The sequence below is a fragment of the Colletes gigas genome, unplaced genomic scaffold, assembly GCF_013123115.1.
Source record: "Colletes gigas isolate AHSC1104 unplaced genomic scaffold, ASM1312311v1 Colletes_gigas_Sc00008, whole genome shotgun sequence".
NCBI lineage: Eukaryota > Metazoa > Arthropoda > Insecta > Hymenoptera > Colletidae > Colletes > Colletes gigas.
In genome coordinates, this window is record NW_025106637.1 from 4323593 (window position 1) to 4343571 (window position 19979).

Consider the following 19979-nt stretch of genomic DNA (forward strand, 5'->3'; position numbering starts at 1 on the left):
GTCTGCCTTGGTTATTGAACGCAGAAGGAAAAAGCACAGATCAATTCATCGCGTCGAAGCGAACCGAGGAACAGCGAAGCGGATTGACCTGTGTTCGAACCACAGACTCCCACCTCCCCCGTCGGACTTAATCGTTAAATCAGTCGTCCTAAAGCGAATTGTCAAGAAGAAACCCGAGAGTGCATTTGCATCCGAATGGCTCGCATTACAAAAGCCTCGTTACAAGTTTTCAATGAGCGGAGAAGTCGGGAAAGCGATGCGATTCGATCGATCGAATATCTAATGCAGCGTCTCCTCAGTCTGGAAGGCACACGGTCTGGAAGAGACGCTCCTCTCGAAATTGTCTGTCGAAATTTCGCTAATGAACTGAATACCGTCGATAGGAACAGATCGAATTACCGGTATTCGCCTTCCACGATGTAAATTAATTCGATCTTTAGCTGCCACAATGTTCTTATGCCCCAGAAAATATCGCACGATTCCAATCCTTTTGCTCCCTGATGTTCTTATTTTGGTTTATTTTTGTTCGTTTAACCGACTCGAGTGTATTACCGTCGAGTAACAAATATTGGCAGCTGAGTTACTGTTTTGAAACTTTTTGAAACGCTTGGAACGAAACGATGGCGACCAAAATTCGACTGGTTATTGTGAATTCAAAGTTTATTCGATTCTGACCAACAGAACCTGAGAAATCCACCCTTTCGTGGGACTAAAATATTCCTCAAATATCGAAAATATGAAATATCGTTCAAAGTATATATTTGTAATATTCGTTGTGAAAAATTTGTACCAAAGACTCCGTATCGTCTACGTATTTCTTAATTGATCGTCAGAAGGAAACTTCGGTAACGTGAAATTTAATTTTGATCCCAGATTTCAGCCCTCTTTGAAATAAATTAATTTAAGTTTGTTCTCGAGGATCGAACAAAGCACGCCCTTTCGTGAATTTATGTAATTTGATGAAGCAATTTTCTGAACAAAAATCAAAAAGAATTTGCTGTTTACCCCCACTATAAATACTAATAAAAAAAAATATGTTGATAAAATAGCCTAATACTTCCTTGTTATCAATGAGTAATTATGATAAATACCTGTGATGAGAAATTCATTTAGCATGTTTTCGTGACTCACCTGAAACAGAAAGAAAAAGTCGAGTTAATAAAAATGAACAACGATTATAACTTTGTTTAGATTATTTTAATTGCTCAATAATTGCAAAACTCGTTCCAAGGCCTCCGTGATTATATTATTAGATTAAAATAGACACAAATATTACAGCTTCCTTAACTAAACAAGGCTAAAGGCTGACACGTTTGTATACTTTTAAATGCTAACAGAAGTACTTTATCGAGACAGTATTGAGATCCAAAATACTCTAACAATTGTCAAACACCTCCAGAGTATTCCAACGATCATTTTTACAACATCAAATATCCTATCTACTATAAATTTTAGAAAAAATTTACTAGAATTGAAGTTCAACACAGAAAGTCTAAAAATTCTTGTGAAACGATCCGTGGAACCTTTGATCCTGTATTGGAGTTGCTCGAGATTTTTAACGCTGGTTGGAGAACAATGATTCGACCAATTTTTTAGAGCAGAAAAGAAGGTTAAATAGCACCGGGTCTCGACGTAGGATCGCAAAGGGTTCGGCACAAAGTCTTAGGAACAAGCACGAATTAGTCGATAGAAGGAGATGACGTTAACAATGGGGTAATGTCTTTGACAGGAATTCACCGCTATTGGAACCGGAAGACCGTACACGTGGCAGTAAGTAATTGAGTTTCCTCGAATAAATAGAGGCGCTCGGCGGATCGTGAACGTAAACAGGTTCGATCTTTTCCTTTTCGAGACAGACGGGGGAGGAACAACCCCGACGACAGTGGCACCGGAGGGCTCCCTGGAAAAATAAGGATAATTGAGAAACGAAAGGAACGACTGCGTCTAGACGCCAGTATGCTTCGAAAGCGACGAAAACCGATTTAAAGACGCATCGATTCTCGCCTCTCATCGAATCAATGGGCTACCATCTCCTTCGCGGGCTCGCGACTCAGACCTGAATGTTAAATAATGCTTTCCAACTCTTTGCGGCACAGAGAATCCTACGCCTCGACTCCGTTTATTAAGAACGAGTATCGACGTTGTTGATGAAACGCTTGAAGAGAAAGGAAGTGCGTCTACGAGCCAAAGAAAGCACTAAAAGATCCGAGAAGGATAGTTATGGATTCGATTTTCTGCAATTCATCGATGATATTCGATGCACGCATATACGTCAATAAAGAATACCTTATTAACCCCTTCCCGTGGCATTTAGTTCAATGAAATCTGGACCCAAACAGATCAGATGATCTCAAAACTCAAAACTCAATGACGATCGTGATGTTTACGTTTGAGCCAAACTCTTCATCGCGAGTCAGACTCATTAAAGTATATGAAGGGGTTGATTATTCTAACGAAGGAGCATTCTACCTCTGTGAATTTTTCTAAAAAATTTGTATCGAAGTATATGCGTGTAGGATCCTATGTACCTTGTTTGTTTCGAGCCTTTTCTAGTTCACTTGAATAGTAAAAATATTGCAAACAGGTTATTTCCCCAAAACTATATTATTCCAAGTGTTTTCGATATCTCAGAATTTATTGTCTCGTACATTTCACAAATTTAAATTCTCGAAACAATGGAAATTGTGATCTTCGTAGACTTGCAAAAGGTAAAATGATATAACAGGGTATGCAAAGGGAAGCGAAAATGACAAGGTATAATTAGGTGCAAACTAAATTAACAAACATACAATTAGCGAGACGAAGACAAAGAAATTAAACGAAACCTTTCTTCCGGAACAAAGAGCATCGGAACGTTTAACGTAGTTGAATATCACAAAGGAACAACAGCTTTGCATTGCTATTGTGTATAAAACATCTTCACAGAGAAACACGTAGTGTTCATTTATCCGGAAGGAAGAGATAATACGAATTTTTTTGTCTTGCTGATTTTAAGTTTATAAATTTAGTTTAAATAGAGTATAAAATATTTGAATTTCCATTTATAAATATTTTCTATTGTTGAATTTCTGTTGCAATTACTTGGGATTCAAAAAAAATTGAAACTAATGGCAGAAAAAAATAAATTACCGAAGATTTAAATATTGGAATGGAAGAAGCAGATTTTGTTTAAATTCCTGGAGTCTATGCCCCGTAAAACGTTACACCTTATCGCGTGTATGTAAAAAATCATCCGAGTCCACAGATTTCCGCATTCATTGTAATTAACCGTGCCAAAGCCGAGAATTGCGCAACCCTGGTCGGTTTCCTTTTCATTCACGAAGAAAAGAATCGAGGCACCGTGTAACTTCGAGAAACAATGGCAGTATCAATTCTGATACAACCGTGACGCTTGGATCTCGAGTGGAACGGTACAAGCAAGTCAGACAAGTGCGTAAATCCAATTTATGGGAGCCAAGAGTTACTATAAAATGACGAAATCGGTAACGAATCGGAGCGATGACATAGGCGAGACATTCGACAACATCTTTGCACGTGAAATAAACTTTGACGAACCGTAAAAATTATTTTTGAGTAAGAACAAACTCAGCAAAAATCTCAAATACTAATCTCAAATAGATCAGTTAATAAATCACTCCACTCTTGGAAAAAAATGTGGGCGAATAATTGTCAGAAATATCCAAGATTCACACCTGTCCTTTTATTGACTATGTATCGATTAAATATGATAAACGATATTAGAGGAATTATTCAGAAGAAATAAAAAAAAAGAATTCCCAGTATAAAGGTACGATGAAACGTGATCACTGACCAGAAAATAGAAAATTCCTAAATAGGTTTACGCTAGAACGCATAAGTCAATAACGAAAGTAAAAACCCATCGGTAGAACAATGATTACATACGCGAAGTCTTACGTACGACTTTAGTATGGATGCATTGCATGCACCGTTATGCATTCCTGCAATTCCTGAAGACCTTACAGCACAACAGAGACCACGACTGATTTTAAATGCAACGTGAACGATAAAAATACAGATCATGGTAAAACTATAAATAATGTAACGATAATTCATACAATTAGTTTACATACAATGAAGGATTACTTATTTGCACTGCATTTTAAGTTTGTTATATATACGTATTTTCATTCATTCGCTACGGTGGAGAAGCAGTAGTTAAATAAATTCAATTTTTCGAAAATAGTGAATTTTGATCAGTGAAACTTAACGATCGAGTTTACACGTTCGTTTCTCCTTAAATAGAGAATAATTTTAAATAGTTAAATGGAGAATAAAATGAGCGCGATTAAGAAGAGGAAGAAGAAGAGAACGGAGGAGGGAGGGTTGAAGAGCCTGGTCGGCCGACGACCGGAAGTGGACGTCACAGGGGACAGATGGCGGACGCTCGACAGGAAGGATATGTGGTTTTCCACATGTGTCACCCACTCTGCGGAGCCCTGGAGTCGGCTGGCAAACCGCGCCCACGGGAAGAAGAAAGCTGGATCGTCGAAACGATCAGGAAGTTACGCTCGTGACCGTCAACCATGGCCACTTTCTATGCCACAAATTTTATCCTTTAACGTCCTCAAAACTATTACCATAATTTAATAAACAAGAAATTCATCCAAGCATCGATAGATGTATCCATAAAAAAAACAATAAAATGTATTTTATCCTTAATTTATCGAGAATTGCAAGCTTTTATTATATTGCAATCCCAACAGGCCCAAGAACGAAAAAAGAATACTTTTTTTAAATTGTGCCACGAGCTCGACACTAACATTGAAATACATCGTATGAACACGTCGACTGTCGAAACTTTGATTTCAGGTAATAGTAAACTACATAACCCAAAATTTGTCTCGATAAAATTCGTGAACCCTGTTGAATTAATTTTTTTAACATCCCAAGTTGAGTTATTTTTCCAAATGGTTGAAATAATTTTTTTTTAAGGGTGGAATATAATACGTATCCATCAAATTCAATATAAATAGCTAAGGAATGATTTTCTTAGGAGTTTTGTAATTTTACGTATGGAATAAAGAGGTTAAGAACCACTGATCTGCAGGGAGAAGAGAATAGACATTTTAAGCATACGGATCGGTCGACAACGACGCGGATAATTACCGCTGTTAATGTGCACCGTTGCCACAGGTGTCAGGAAAACTCGCCGTGTGCACTTTTGTTCACGCAACGTGGGCCACGATAATTGGGCGAAAGCGAGCTGTATGGTCTTTCACTCTTCGACTCTTTCACTGGCGGTAATCATTGTGACGCGCTCGACTAAAATTCTGTAACGTTCTGCTTTTGAATCTTTCACGGTTCCAAATAGTCCGAGAAATGTCTCTAGGAAGATTGAAAATGGTCCTGAATTTCCTTCTCTTCGAATAAAAAAAATTATTTATCAAGTTGAATGGTACCAACCGATATTTAGAACGAAATTAAATTTCTCTTTGACTCTGTGAATATAATTAATAATATTCGAGGAAAGTGTATCTATCAAATTGAAATTTATAATTGTCTCCAAGTTTCAACCTTGTTTCGAGTCTTCTTCAAATATGAATATAAAAAGGAACGAAAATACTTTCCATTAAACTTCAATTTCTATTTTATAACAAAGAAAGGAAACTATGAAAAGAACGTAGAAAAATATTTTATTCTGCGATGCAAATTCTGATTTTTATTTGTCGATTAATTCTAATCAGACACATGTTTCACTCGTCTTTGTTCGAAAGCAAGAATTTCAACAAATTATATTGTTTTATATGATTTCCGTTTCCTCGTTGTCGATTTAGCCATCAGGTTCGACTTATTAGCCGGAGTTTTTTCCGGTTCGTCTAAATTAATTTGAAATTCCCTTTACCAGCCGTCGCCCGCCAACAACCCCGATTTCAATGGGACGAGATTCCGAGACCCGACGAACGACTCGAGTGTTTCCCATCGAACAAAGGACGACGACGAGGAGAGGGGGAGTGGGGATAACCGAGTATCCCTGTCGCCCCACCCACAACTCCGTGAAATCGAGCATAAAAAAAAAAAGTATATCCGCGAGGAAAATTTCGAAGAAGAAGGTAACGAGTCTTCGAATTTTGTCTTTATTACGACCCCTGCAACAGCTCCCGGTGTCACCCGGTTTCTATTTCTCAGGACGAAATGCAGGCATTTTTCCGATAAAACGCTTTAATGGAGAAGAGAAACGTCGTAACGAGGCGACGTTTCCTCGCACGGCGAGAGAAAATAAACTCGAACGGTGTGTGGGAGGGGATTAACAGGTATACCGGAAAGTGTATACGCTGAAACGGTAGGTAAAGCTGTCAATGCACATTTTTTTTCTAGACAGTATTTTCATGACGTTTCCCGCGAGGCGAAAATACGACCCCCTTTGCCGTTATACGAATTAATTCTCGGAAATTGAATGGACCTGGGGAAACTGGTCAGGATATTCGCTTTGGAATTTCGATGAAACACTTCAAACGGATTATTTTACAAAGGATATTAAACATAGCGATAACAAAGCACAAATTATGTAGACCGTGCGTTGATAAATTGACTTCCAAGCCGACTACGCGTAGAATTTTTCTACCCGAACATTTTCATACGTTTGTCATTCACGAAATTAGCAGACTATCTTCATATTTTATAGTAAATTAATTATCTGTATCTTTGAAAACGATGTAAGCAAAGCCTATGGCATATTTTCTCGCTTTGTTCATAGAAAACAAACGATCAAAGATGTAGGTAGCAATCAAATTGGAAGAAACCATTTTCTACTGAAACTACTTTGTCGAAACAGATTTTTATTGACGGACGAATCGAGAATGAAGAATTTTCGTATTGGTAAACTTTCGATAGCAATCGCTGCTCGATCGTTTGGAAGGTCTGCGCTGTCGTGAACTTTGCTCGAGCTTTTCCGCGAGCAACCCCCGAAAGGGGGGGCGAGAATCTCGCGAAATTCCACGGCGTCTTCGCGTCGGAGGGAAACTTCCCCGTGGACAGTCTAATATCGCTAAAAGCTTTTTAATAAACAGTCTTTGAGCACATCGGTGCGGCTGGTTGGTTGCGTAAGAATGCGCGCGACCATGGTGGGGGGGATGGGGGTGTGTCTTCTTATGAAAATCTCTCCCTTCTTTGAGCGAACGTGGAAAGGAGGGAAGATTGAATGGGGAAAGCGACCGGTGGTAGCACGAAAAAAAGAAAAGAAAGATAGTAGGGGAAACAGAGGAAGGAAAATTCGAAGAGAACGAGGGAATAAAGGGATAGGGGGAACGAAGTGGGAATTAAGCGGAGGGAAATGGAATTAAAACGCGGATGAATACTGAGAGACGCGGTAAAGGAAGGGTTGAAGCATCGTGGAGCAGTCGATAGGTGAAGACGAGTGTCGCAGGCGATAAGTGGGTTGAGGAAAACGCGAGGATCACTCGCTATGGAGAAATTCATTGAGTACGTGGGGGTAGAACGCCAATTGGGGTTGAAAAACTACCGGTGATGGGTTATTCTTTCAACACGAATCCCCAATTGATTCATATTTGGGTCAAAATGAAAGGCCAGATTACTAAGGGTCAATTTTCTCTGTTACCGATAAAATTAGAAGAAAATTAGTTGCAACGTTAAAATATTTCTATTCGATCGAACACGTTGACCGGTGGTTATTGGAACCTCGAACTTACAACGTGTTGCAAAATTGTTTACAACGAGAGAACAAACAGTTATTAGAGATTAGAAGCAAATATTGTTTCCCGTTGTAAATCCAAAACGAATCGTCGTAAAACATCGAAAGAAGCACCGAGCAAACTGGCTTCGACGTTCTAATAAATTTCAGACAGAGAAGATCAGAGGGTTGATATATAATATCGCGGCAACAACAGAACAACACGGCTGGGACAACATTTACCATGCTGCAGTAATAACGAGCAACAAAAACATGGGGAATCTGAAGGGTAAAGAGAAACGAAACCCAAAGAGGACGACGAAAATGCAGAGGGGACCGGAAGAACGCGGCAGGACGAGAGTTTACCTTTCGCGAGCCACCCAGAGGGGCTGAGAGGGGGTTTGGGAGCGCATAAAAATGTAGCCTGCGACGAGGGTGGGTGGAGGGGCGAGGATGTACGAGAAAGAGGGTCGCTGTTTATTTTTCGAAGTAGCTAAGACATACGATATTGTCCCCGGCAAAGTGGTCCGGGAGCTTCCTTTCCGCGTCTCTCCGCGTCCGTTCCAACCCCTTTCAACCCCCCATCCCGCTCTTGTTAGCTCGGTTCCAGCAGCTTTTCTACCAGAAGCATAATTTCCCGTGGAGAATTATGGCCAAATGACACGCGAGATCTCGTTCGTTTGCCTCTCGCTTTAACGCCATCCCCGACAACGGGAGAGACGTCGACGGGGTTGCAGAGAGGACATCCCCGGGGTCTGACGCCATCATTTTTATTCTCGTTGACGCGTGACCTTCGCCAACACGTATTACGTAATCGTCGAGAGGGAAACTTGGACCACGAGATACAGCGATGCTCGGATAACTGCAAGACACTTTAGTCCGGATAAGTGAAAGTTCTTGAAGAATAGTTGTTTGGTCGAAATTGATTCAGTAGACTTTGAGTCACACCAAAAAGGTCATGATTATCTAAAAATTCTACTTGCGTGAAGTTTATTCGAATGAAAAATAATTCTCGTTAATTTGACCCTCCCAAAGAACATTTTTCGTGTTCGTTGTTTGGAATAACGTACGATTTTTCCACCGGACTGCTATTTGGCATTGTTTCGTGCTTGAAATTAACTGGAGACTTCGGAGAGAAAGAAACTGATTACGGAGTAGTTGAAGCATGCTCCGACAAATCGTCCTAATTTCAGGGTAATTTGGAATCATTAAAGGTAACAACATTTCAAGTTTGTTCGATAACGGGTGTAACGGCTTCCGTGTTTGCGTGGTGGCAAGCTGTATTTTGTATTTCGTACTTGCAAGCTGTATTTTGTTGTTAAAATTGAAATTGCAATCGATAAAACGTTGATGTTTAATGTCTAGAAGGCACCAAGGATTTTTGCTCGCAAGAGACTTGAGAGATACATGCTCGTGTGAAGAAGCTCTTAGGTTCGATACAGATAGTGAAGAGTAAAACTTTCAAGCGGGTAACAGGTAGAAAATTATGTGTGCCTACTTACTGATACACATCTAATTTAGCCTCCTTTCCCTACTCCAATAACCAGAGATGGAAACAGTTGTAGTACTTCTTCAATAGGTTCCGTTGGAACGAAACTTTCATAATTAAAATTTTCATATTGTAAGTTTTAATGAGAACAGACAAATAAAAATTCGAATTTAAACAGAATTTGTAAAGAATAAAAATAAAAAGTGCTACGAAGTTTGTCAATGGGTGATCAACTGATCGAATAATGTATGCATACTGGGCCCTTAAAAGTTGTAACACAGTTTCCATCGAACTTTTATTATGAAAAGTTTCTTTTCTATAAAACACCATAAGAACAAGTAAGTTTGAATAAAATTAAAAATAAAACGCTTCCTTCAATATTTATAACGTGTCATATTAAATAACGTAAGATTAAATTGACACGACTTATTTAGTCTGCATTAAAATCCTCGACTCACACCTCAAATAAGGACGTCGATAATTTCGAAACCGATACACGTAACTTTTAAACCGCGGGGTCAATGAATTTTTACGAACTCCCTGCAATTAGACTTCGAGTAATTAACAATTTATTAACCGATGCGAATAAATTTTAAATCGGTTGTCGATATCGATTTTTGTAAAATAGTATCTTTTGAGAACAAAATAAATTTGATAAACTTGCAAAATCCCTTTAAATATACGATTTAATCCACTTACTGTTCTTTCGTTGATGAATACCGCGAACCTTGTCACAAATTCAAACATTTCAGCCTGGATTCGCACGAATTTCATTAAAACGCTCGACACACGTCGAAAGGTTCTCCCTCGAAGGAGGAAGTCGATAACATCGAAGGACCCCCCGTAAAGAATAGTCGTTAAAGGAGAGGTTTCACTCGTTTTCTCGACGCCTCGGCTGGAAACAGCGAGAATCCGTGGTTGGCCACTTCTTCGACTTCCATTCTCGTTCGTTTGCCCACGAACCTACCACCTACGTGCCTCTGATTCGTCTTGTTGGACGCAATGAGCGCCATTACGCAAGAAATTCGACCATTATCGCGTCAATTTTGAGGGCGAATTAGTCGTAACTAGACACGATTGGTAAGAAAAATGGGAATGTACAATTTAGGTCAATAAACATACTTCTGTTTATTTAGAGAAGTAATTTCTGAAACAGTCGTTCGTTTATCGCACAACCGTAATTACAGTACGAAGTAAATAAAAATCTTTTTATGGAATTAACGTGTACTTAAACTCATTTGGAACCGTCAGGATTCTTTTTAATAAAGGAAAACCACGTGGGACCGAAACAAGTCCAAAAACGCGGAAAGTTAATCACATTCGAGTTAAAAGGATCAAGGAGGAAACCTCGACAGCGAAATTAAAGGAATGGCCCCCGTTCCCCCTCGAATTACAACGTGTTTCGCGAAACTTTTGCCGGCCAAACCGCTTCGAACGATAACAAGGAAAACAAAGAGGATAAGAAAGAAATCACTTAAGAACTCTCCCGACCCTCAGTCGTCTTCGCAAACTTACAACCACGTAACTTCAAAAGCAACCCGGAAACAAAAATAAAACAGAAGGGAGGGAGGAAATCCAGACAGCGATCGAATTGTCGCACGGGAAGCACGTGTTTCCGCCATTTTCGCGCTTCGATCGCGAAAATCTCAGCCTTCGACAAATTTTTACCAACAGCGTCTCTGTTACAATTTTAAATCATTTCTTCTCACGATCTTTTTCGTTCCTATCATCTTCCACGTTCGAAACATTCGATTATTATAGTATATTAAAATTGGATGTAAAGTATACTCACGACTGAACAAAATGCTTGTATGGGTTGAGGAAAATAGGAAACTTTTCTACCACAGACATTTACAATAACGTACCATTTCCCTCTTTACGTTCTATCTCATTGATTTTTCACGCATGCTATTTCTAAAACTAGTACAAATTATAATATCCAGCAATAGTTAAAATTTCTGTAATTAATGTATTCTTTCTGGTACGAGTTAAACATTGAAACAGAACTACATCTTTTAAAGAGCTATTCGATCTACCGGTTGTAAATAATCTCAAATGTTTAGAAAACAAAGCAAGAGCGCGTGGACTACTTTTACCTTCGTTCTGTGTCGATAAATTGGATAATTGTAAAAGACACACCTATGATAGATGAAGATTTCGCGAAACACCAAAATCCAGACGGTATTACAGCGGCCATAGTCGACGAAAATCACACGAATATTGTCCCGATTCACGACGGAGTCCAGGATCGAGGTAAACGGAGGACGAAGAGAAGTCGAACCCTCTCGCGCGGACGACCGACCGAGAACTGAAAAGGCAGAGGGTTCGAAGGACTGTCATGCGCCCCTGATTCCGTTTCGGTCGCTGTTCAGACTCCACCCACCTTCATTCATCCACGAAGGGAATTACCAGCCGCTGGTTTTCATTATTCGGGTCTTAACGTGCAGCTTTGCATCGCCTGCCCGAATCCATCCCCCCAGGAAAAGGGAAAGTTGCGTGGCCTGCGGTGAGGGAACAGACGCGTTTCCGACTGGCTAGAAGTTTCCGAGAAACTTCTATCCTCGCCGGGTCACCGCACCGCCAGTTGTTCCAACAAACTATTCTCCATGTTTTACCGCCAATTTCTCACATTTTAGACGCGCCGCCAACAGCCAATACGGATCTTCGTTAAATACAGAAATCTGTGTGTGCAATACCCAAGTAAATGTACAAACATACGTGTCACATATTTTAAATGCGTATTTTACTATTCGACAGTTCGAACGATTTCTCTTGCGAATTATTCAACGACTCGTAAACTCCGTCGAATCGCGTGGTTAAGCGAACTCAAAATGGATTTCAGTTACCGGTACTCGGTGTATCTAGGGACACCGCGATTGGCAAACTGTAACTGAACGAGCAAGTATAGATTCGCGATCTATCTCGTTCGCAGCGATATGAACAAGTTTCTTCGAAGCCAGGCATACGCAACGAGCCTGAACTTTGGCACTTTGACTGCCTCGTGGAGCTAAAACAATTAATTCCCAGGTGACAATGCTGAATAAATTTAAATTGAATTTCGACGAGGTTACTGAGACAAATTTTTGTCTACCAGTCAACTGAAAGGAAAATCGAAAAAATGAAAAGGAAGAAAATTCGTGGAACAACTGATAGATAACACGCTTCCCAGGGCGGAAAGCCACGAGGGGAAATTGTAAGTAGAAGGTGCGGGTACGTGAAAAGCTCCTGTTGCCGCCGCGTGTCACTACGTCCGAGGAGGTAGTTGCACCTGGCGTGGCAGCTGTTAAAAACCGTCCGTTACCTGGTTCACCAGCACCTGTTCGGATTGCGTGCCGCGTGGACCTTCGAGAACTGCCCATAGCAACACATGCTGCCCGAGGGCACGAGGAGAGCCCTTCTCCTATTAAGAAAAGCCGCGACGAACGCCTGTTTCCTCGACCTTTGGTGGTCTAGTCGCTGCCCTTCCAGGAAGAGGTGGATCGAGACTATACCCGCGATAACGAGCAATCATCGAGGGTGGATTTCATAAATTCTCTTTTGGTCGATCCTCCCCGAGCGAAAAGAAAACGGAAAAGACCGGAGCCTCGTTCGTTGTGTGGTGTCGACGAAAGGAGGGGATAGTCGCCAAGCAACAAACGAGGCTCGAGATTCTACGCGCAAGACACAAGCTGCGGGGACTACTTCTAATTGGATACCTTAATTATTGTGAGCGTCGATCGATTAAATGCTTCCCTCAAGATTCGATTCGAAACCGTAGCATAATCGAGCACTGAAATTTATTAGACGCAGGAAGATAAATTTGTCAATTTTATGGGTCTTGTAGATACTATTTCGTACGATTTAATTTTAATTATTTGTTTAATTTAGAAAATGAGAACTTGCAATCGATGTTCTGTGAATCTAGTATTGATTAAAACAGCAGCAGAAAAAGATTTGACCTGAATGATCTCTCTATGCAGTGCATCTTTCTCTAGCTATTCCTTCAAGTCTAATAAACAAGTTCAGTTCAAATTTAATAGAATCTAATAAATATTGTTAAGAAAAAAAATGTACGAGGCGAACTGAATAGCCATTTTTCTTTTATTTAAAATGAAAGTAGATTTAAATACAAGTGAAATCGAGTCTAGGTTGCGTAAAAATGATCTGTCTATGCAGCGCATCGTCGGTGAAGTAAAGTTTATCGAAAGAGGAATCGATACCGTGTCAGAAGAGGAACCTTTGAGCGCCTTTGAGCGACGTTTCCATGCCTCTCGAAGCGATGGCCGTTTCACCGTGAAGGGTTAAAGGGAAATTAGCAATAGAATCGAGGCGCTACGTGTCGTTTCGTGCTTCTTGCGCACTTTTTTCGCGGCCGTTCGCGTCTGCATCGGGCGCGGACAAAACGCCGGGCGCCGGATAACAAAGGCATCGCGTGTGCATAATTATATGGCGTACTTTCCTGGAATTAATTTTGAGCTACCCTGGAAGAGCTTTTTCTCCCCCCTCCCCCCCCGATCCCCACCGCCGTGGCCTCCGCCAGCAATCTACGACCACCCCCGCCGAGAACGCAACGCGCGCGAAACTTAGCCGCCGCTAACGAAACGCGGCAAAGAAAAGCATCGCGACACGGAATGCGACGCTTTTTCTGCGCGAAACTCCGCGGCCAAGCGGTTCCCTTTCCACGGAATTTCCAGGCGAACCTCAACGGGAAGAATTCGCTTCCACCGTGGAAAAAGAGCACGATTCCTGCTCGCTGTTTCGGAACGAGGTTTCTTAGGCAATTGGAATTTTCATGGAGTAAATAAATCCCGTATTCGTAATTGGATTCTAACTCGAACGAAGGCGTTTCTAGGTTATCGTTTAAAGACTGTTTTATGCAAGTATTTTAATCGTCGACGCGACTCTCTGGCTCGAGTGAACGTTTTCATCTTCGACGTTCGCAGAGATCGTACGAATTGGAGACTTCGATGCCCGCGCAAGAACGATTCTTTGAATTTTAAACTCCGTAATATGATAGAAAATTGACCGAATAGTTTGCAAACTCTTCGAACCTGTTGTGTACTGCGATGTGTGTTAATATTATTAATAATTTGACAAATTTATTTAGCCTCAAATAGAAAGCAAATCAATATTGTACACTACACGCTGTTAATAAGTTTTTTTCTAATTCAGAATTCAAGTTCGTACTGACTGAGCACTTTCGTCCAAGATTTCACTGTAAGTCTCCAAATCGTAGAATAAATAAATTTATAAATAATATAATAATTAATAATTTCCTTTGGTTCCTCCAAAGGAAAATTCGCCATAAAGTTGTGGGAAAGATAGCGTATCTATGGTCGTCCGTCTCTCTGACGTGGAATTACTTGAAAATTTGATCGGGAGAAAAAAAAAAACGAATTTTCAGGCTGTGTTCGTTCGAACGCAACTGCGTGCACCGCGCACGCACTCGTGCGTGTGAAAACTCACTTTCCTGATGAAACACACGACCAGTCTGTCCCTCGGGTGCATGCACGCTTAATGATTGGCTGCATGCCTCCGAATCGACCGGGGTCTCACTCGTTTCGATGAGTACGAGCACCGGTTTTGTGGTTTGAACACGCGTCCAGGAAAAAAAAAAGAAAGGAATAATCCACGATACGAAATGCAAAGAAAATTGAGCCACAGGCTCGTAATTACGTTGCATAGCAAATTGCTACCTACTAAACCCATCATAACGATATTCGTTTCTGGTAATTTTAACCTTTTCCGCGCTGCGTTCGCTTATAAACGCCCACAGGCGTTCGCCAAATATTTCTCGACCTTTTAGTCACTTTATTTCCTTATACAACGTACTCGATCTTAATAAAATATAATGTATTTTAATATTTTCGACAGTAACGTTGCCATTTTCAGAACACTAGAATATAAGATACGAGACATATTTTATTATTGCGAAGAAATTTGAACTTTTCGTTCATCGAAAGAGAATATTTAAACTCATAGTTTGAACGACAGGGATTATCAACTTCGTCAAATATATTCGACGATGATTAATAAATTACGAATAACGACATTGCAAGGGAAGCAATTAATTCATCAAAATTAATCCCACAAATTGTCGAACCACACGTGAAACTTAAATTAATTCACGGTTGAACCGACACCGCGGAAATTTCAAATCGAAGAAAAACAAACAGAACTCTGATCAAATCCAAAACAGAAACAACGTACCGGGAACTCCTCGTGAAGTTCCACCCGGTCTTCCATCGTATTAATTTTGCTCGTAACCGCAAGCGACACAGCCTCTATTGATCGACCAGGTTAATCAATAGACCATATTAATAGCCGTGAAAGCAGCTAGGCGAGTTCTGTCCACGAAATCCCCTTCCGAGCGAGTTCCACGGAAATTCGCATGTTACTGACGACAATTTATTACGTGGCTGTCGCGTCGCGATACCTGAGGCCATTGATGAGTGCCGCTTGCCTTTTACATTGGCCAGGGCGCCGCGATTCGAACCGTTGGCGACGCGAGAAACAAAAGAGTGCCAGGGCACACCGGGGGAAACACGAGAATGTAAATTAAACCTTAAAATTACACCTTGTCCACATTAAAATATTATGAAATTAGTGATATTTATATTAAATGTAATTAGAACTGAAAATTCCAAACAATAGAGCTTACTTAACGTTGATTCGGTCGCGTTACAACAGTAGCTAAGCTCATCAAGCGTAAACAATAAGAGAAAGGAACGTCCAAAGCACCTGTTCTCCCTACGTGTATTCCTCTGGTTTGTTGATTCGCAATTATACGAGAAAAGACGCCATATAGTGGGGGGAAACTATGAAAATTGTGCCACTCGAAGTCCTATATTTTCTATTATTCGTTTGACATTGATTTCTACGAAAATTATAGCTTGATTTTTAAGATACCCTGTTTAATACACTTCCTCTATTTACAAATCGTTTGCAATAAATCATAATATTTGTAAAATGTTTAATGACGTTATGCAAATTAAGTATGAAACCATTTACCAAGAACAATTTAAATCAAATGAATTTTTATTCATCGATCGTAATATTTGAATAATGTTGCATATCTTCGACGTAGGTGTGGGTCGATTTATCGCGCGTTGAACGTGAATAATTATCAGAGGATATTAATTGCACCAGACGACGGGATATTCATTAAGTCGTGTCAGTGAGAGTTCTGAATCGAGTCAGACCGGTTTTTTAAGTCTTATCATTTCTGCTCCGGTAACGCAGGTGCAAAGAATCGACGATGATACATCGAAGCCCGACCGTGATTTTGTAATTCGTACGAGCGAGGCTCGAAGCTAGAGAATCCTCAGAACGAATATGGGAATGCGTCTCGACGGAAACATCGTTACAATTAATTTGCAGAAATTCATTTGCGTCGTTTACATAAAAGAATGAACGCTCTCGCGAGTCGAAGTTGAACGGTTTCCAAAATTACGTCATTTCTATGCAATTTCTCGTGTAAATTCTGTTATGTTGCAGTATCCACCTCTCACATTATCTATTAATAATCATTACATTCTCAATTCACGTAACGAATCGACCTCGAATATCGCGTTTACGCGTGTTTCCCAGGTATTGCTCTCTTCCATGGAAAACCAATCACATTTTCCGCGGATGAAGATCGTTTTCTAGGCCGCGGTGTCTTTCGACAGCTTCTGATTGATCTCGATCGCGCGTCGATCGATCTACACGGTGTTTAGAAATGGCATAAATCGGTTTCAGAAACTATTTAAAAGTTGGAAATCTGACAAAACTCTGAGCAAAGAGGTTTGAAGACAAAGCACAAATTGTAAATTAAAACTACGTTCTCCTAAATTTGATCGTATTACCCCTCTGTTTCAATGTTCTGGATGGTTAAACACATAGCAGAAATGGATTCTTTACTGCCCTGATTGCAAAGCCTCAAAGATTCCTATCTGTTCATGTAATTTACTCTTCAATTTACCCTTAGATGCTAAAAATGATCCAATCACCATGTTTCAATCTTCCTGCACTCCCTTATTTCGTTATTCAATTTTGCGTTTGTTTTCAACGCGTATGAAAAATAAAATTTAGTGGATATTTGTGGGACGAGGGAGTGCAAGAAATTAGGATAATCCGTGTCCTCCTCGAGGAACGATACTCCCACGCGGGGGGGAAACAAGCAATTCCTGTCGTATTCCGTATCAAGAAATCGAGAGCACGAGACACTGGGCAAAACGACGAGTTTTATTGCTTCCAACCGAGGAGGATATCCCGGAAGGTATCATAATAAACGAGACGCGTCTCTCGAGCCGAAATACTCGAAATATTGCACGCGTTAAGGGCGCTCGAGAGCGTCGAAATAGCTCTGGTTATTGTTGACAGCTAGAAAGGGACAAAGCGCGATCGACGACAGTGACGAGCACAAAGGGGGAAATGCACAGACATGCCGGAAAACGAGGAAAATGGATCGGGGAACTGCAGGACCATTAAAGTTCGGATTAAGTTCACAACAGGGCTGACACGTCGCCCATCCTTCTTCGCCCAACCGAACGCTCTTCTTTGAGTCTCCTTTGTTTGCCGCGGAATTCTGTGTATTTGACGAAACCACCGCCCCGTGACCTTAATCAGGAAACACCAGACGAGAAATCTTCCGCCAGGCCACAGTATTATTACTTAAAATCAATTAAGAAGGAAAATATAAAGAAATAAATAAGACATCTCCGGCCACTCGTTATATTTTCGGTAAGGAATTTTTTTCTCGAAACTGAGTAGGATTTCGGGGGTATGTCTATTCACCAAAAATGATTGTAATCGACCCCCGCAACTGGAAATAATTTTTTTAGAACGATTTGAAAAAATCTTTTTTCGCCGAAAAATTTCAAGGGAAACATATCAATGTATGGTCAGACATTTTCGGTAATGAATTTTTTTCTCGTAACTGAGTAGGATTTCGGGGGTATACCTATTGACCAAAAATGATTGTAATTGACCCCTACAACCGAAAATATTTTTTTTAGATCGATGTGAAATTTTTTTTTTCGACGAAAAATTTCTTTGATGAAGCAATACAATTTTATTAATGAACGATAAAATATGTAATATTCTTATGCTTTATTCGTCAACTGTTTAGTACCGGCGTCACTGCTGGATGCAATGTGGTGAAAGAATAGTCGACGGAAATATGCCCGTTATTCGGACATTCCAATCGCAACTCTACTGTATTTGACTAACATGTAATGTTTAGTTATGAGTGACTCGACGGGAAACGTTTTTCGTACACGAATGACGTAGCTCTCGGGAGTGTTAAGAATAGAAATTCGAAGCTTCTTTTCTCGCTTCTATTTCAACGTCTGACACAACATTTTCTCATGGAATATCGCGTGACGTCCAGAAAAATAGTCAAATTACCAAAAATAAACGTACGATATCATATTCTGAATCAAGGATTGGCAACCTGCAATTTTTCATCGGAATCTAGAATTTCTAGATTTCTACAGGAATATTTTTACTTGATGATCAGAACTATATAGTGCCACTACTCAAATGAGAATACAAGAATACACTGAACATGGTGTTTCATACACAATTTGGTCTTCGATCTTTATCTTTGTAGAAACGTCAAGAGATACAAAAAAAAACTGTTCCTTCTTACACTGATATTTTTCGACGTAGCGTTTTTAGTCGACGTTAACGTGGTCTCGAAATTGTTCGAGGAACCAGAAGTGTTCGGATGTTCTGGTAGGCTGGGAATCGATAGAGTCGACCCCCGACCAGCCACAAGTCGAAATAAAACGACTCTGCGACATCGCCGAGTGGCGGTGCCGCGTCTTCAACCCCTACCCGAGGCCACTGTCCAAGATGGGAAAGAGGTTGCGGTGGCATCGTTTCCACCGACTACTTTCATTATCTCCAACGCGAGGATTTTTCTGCTCGACAGAGAAACTCGAAACGCGCCCCGTTCCTGTGTTAATTCGGGTCGAATAATTCAAAAAATATTTTTCTTTACATTGTAATATTTGGAATAAAATGAAAACTATATTCCCTTTAAAAGAAAAATCGTAATTGATCGTTGGATAAGACTCTGTCGAAGATTCTGACCCGAAAGATACACGAGTGTGTCAAGATCGATGGAGGGTGGAAGAAATGGGGGGAGAGAAAGAGAGGCCGACAAAGCGCGGTAGGAAAGTCGCGGGACGGTCGAGTGGCATTCTGCGAGACTCGAGCCACGACAAAAGGTCTGCATCGTTCGGTTTTGCCTCTCCTGAATGCGAAAACGTAACGAGCCACTTGGCCACGTTGCATATTCCAGTATAACCTGGCCCCGTTGTTACGCGAAATCTGGCCACGATGAGAGATCGCTAATTAAAAACGACTTAATTGTCAGTTTCAGCTGCTTTGCTCGTCGACGCTCTTCGTACCGGCTGTACAACCTATTTCGTAATCCTTTCGAACGCACACGAGACACCCTGTAGATCGTTTAGATTCAAGAAAAATAAAAATAGACTAGGAACCACTTAATCTAATTAATTTTCCATCGATGCTACACTGTTTTATTAGTCTGTTACTCGAATGAGACTTTCCACGTCTCTGATTTTCATTCGAAACTTTGTATCTTGACAAATACTTTGCTCAGCTCTGAGGAAATCGACGGTAAGGTCGGAATAATTTTCTCATTGTCCTGGATGATGAATTCTACATTTATTAACCGCGTTTGCACGATGTTGGGGCGGACCAGAGAAGAATCGGTTGCTGAATTAACGATTTAATGACGGTGATTTAGATTTTAATCCAGTTCCGTGAGCAGACGTTTACGCAGAGATGTCCGCCAAGACTTCTCTGAGCTTCGTTCGTGACGATTGCAACGAAAATTTACAAACTATT

The 19979-nt window shown here is 40.5% G+C and overlaps 1 protein-coding gene across 7 annotated transcripts in view; it reads right to left on the reverse strand.

Moving 5' to 3' along the window:
• The window catches only part of LOC122396918 (heterogeneous nuclear ribonucleoprotein K), a 149742-nt gene that overhangs the window by 24217 nt on the left and 105546 nt on the right, over nt 1-19979 (reverse strand). The window lies entirely within an intron of this gene.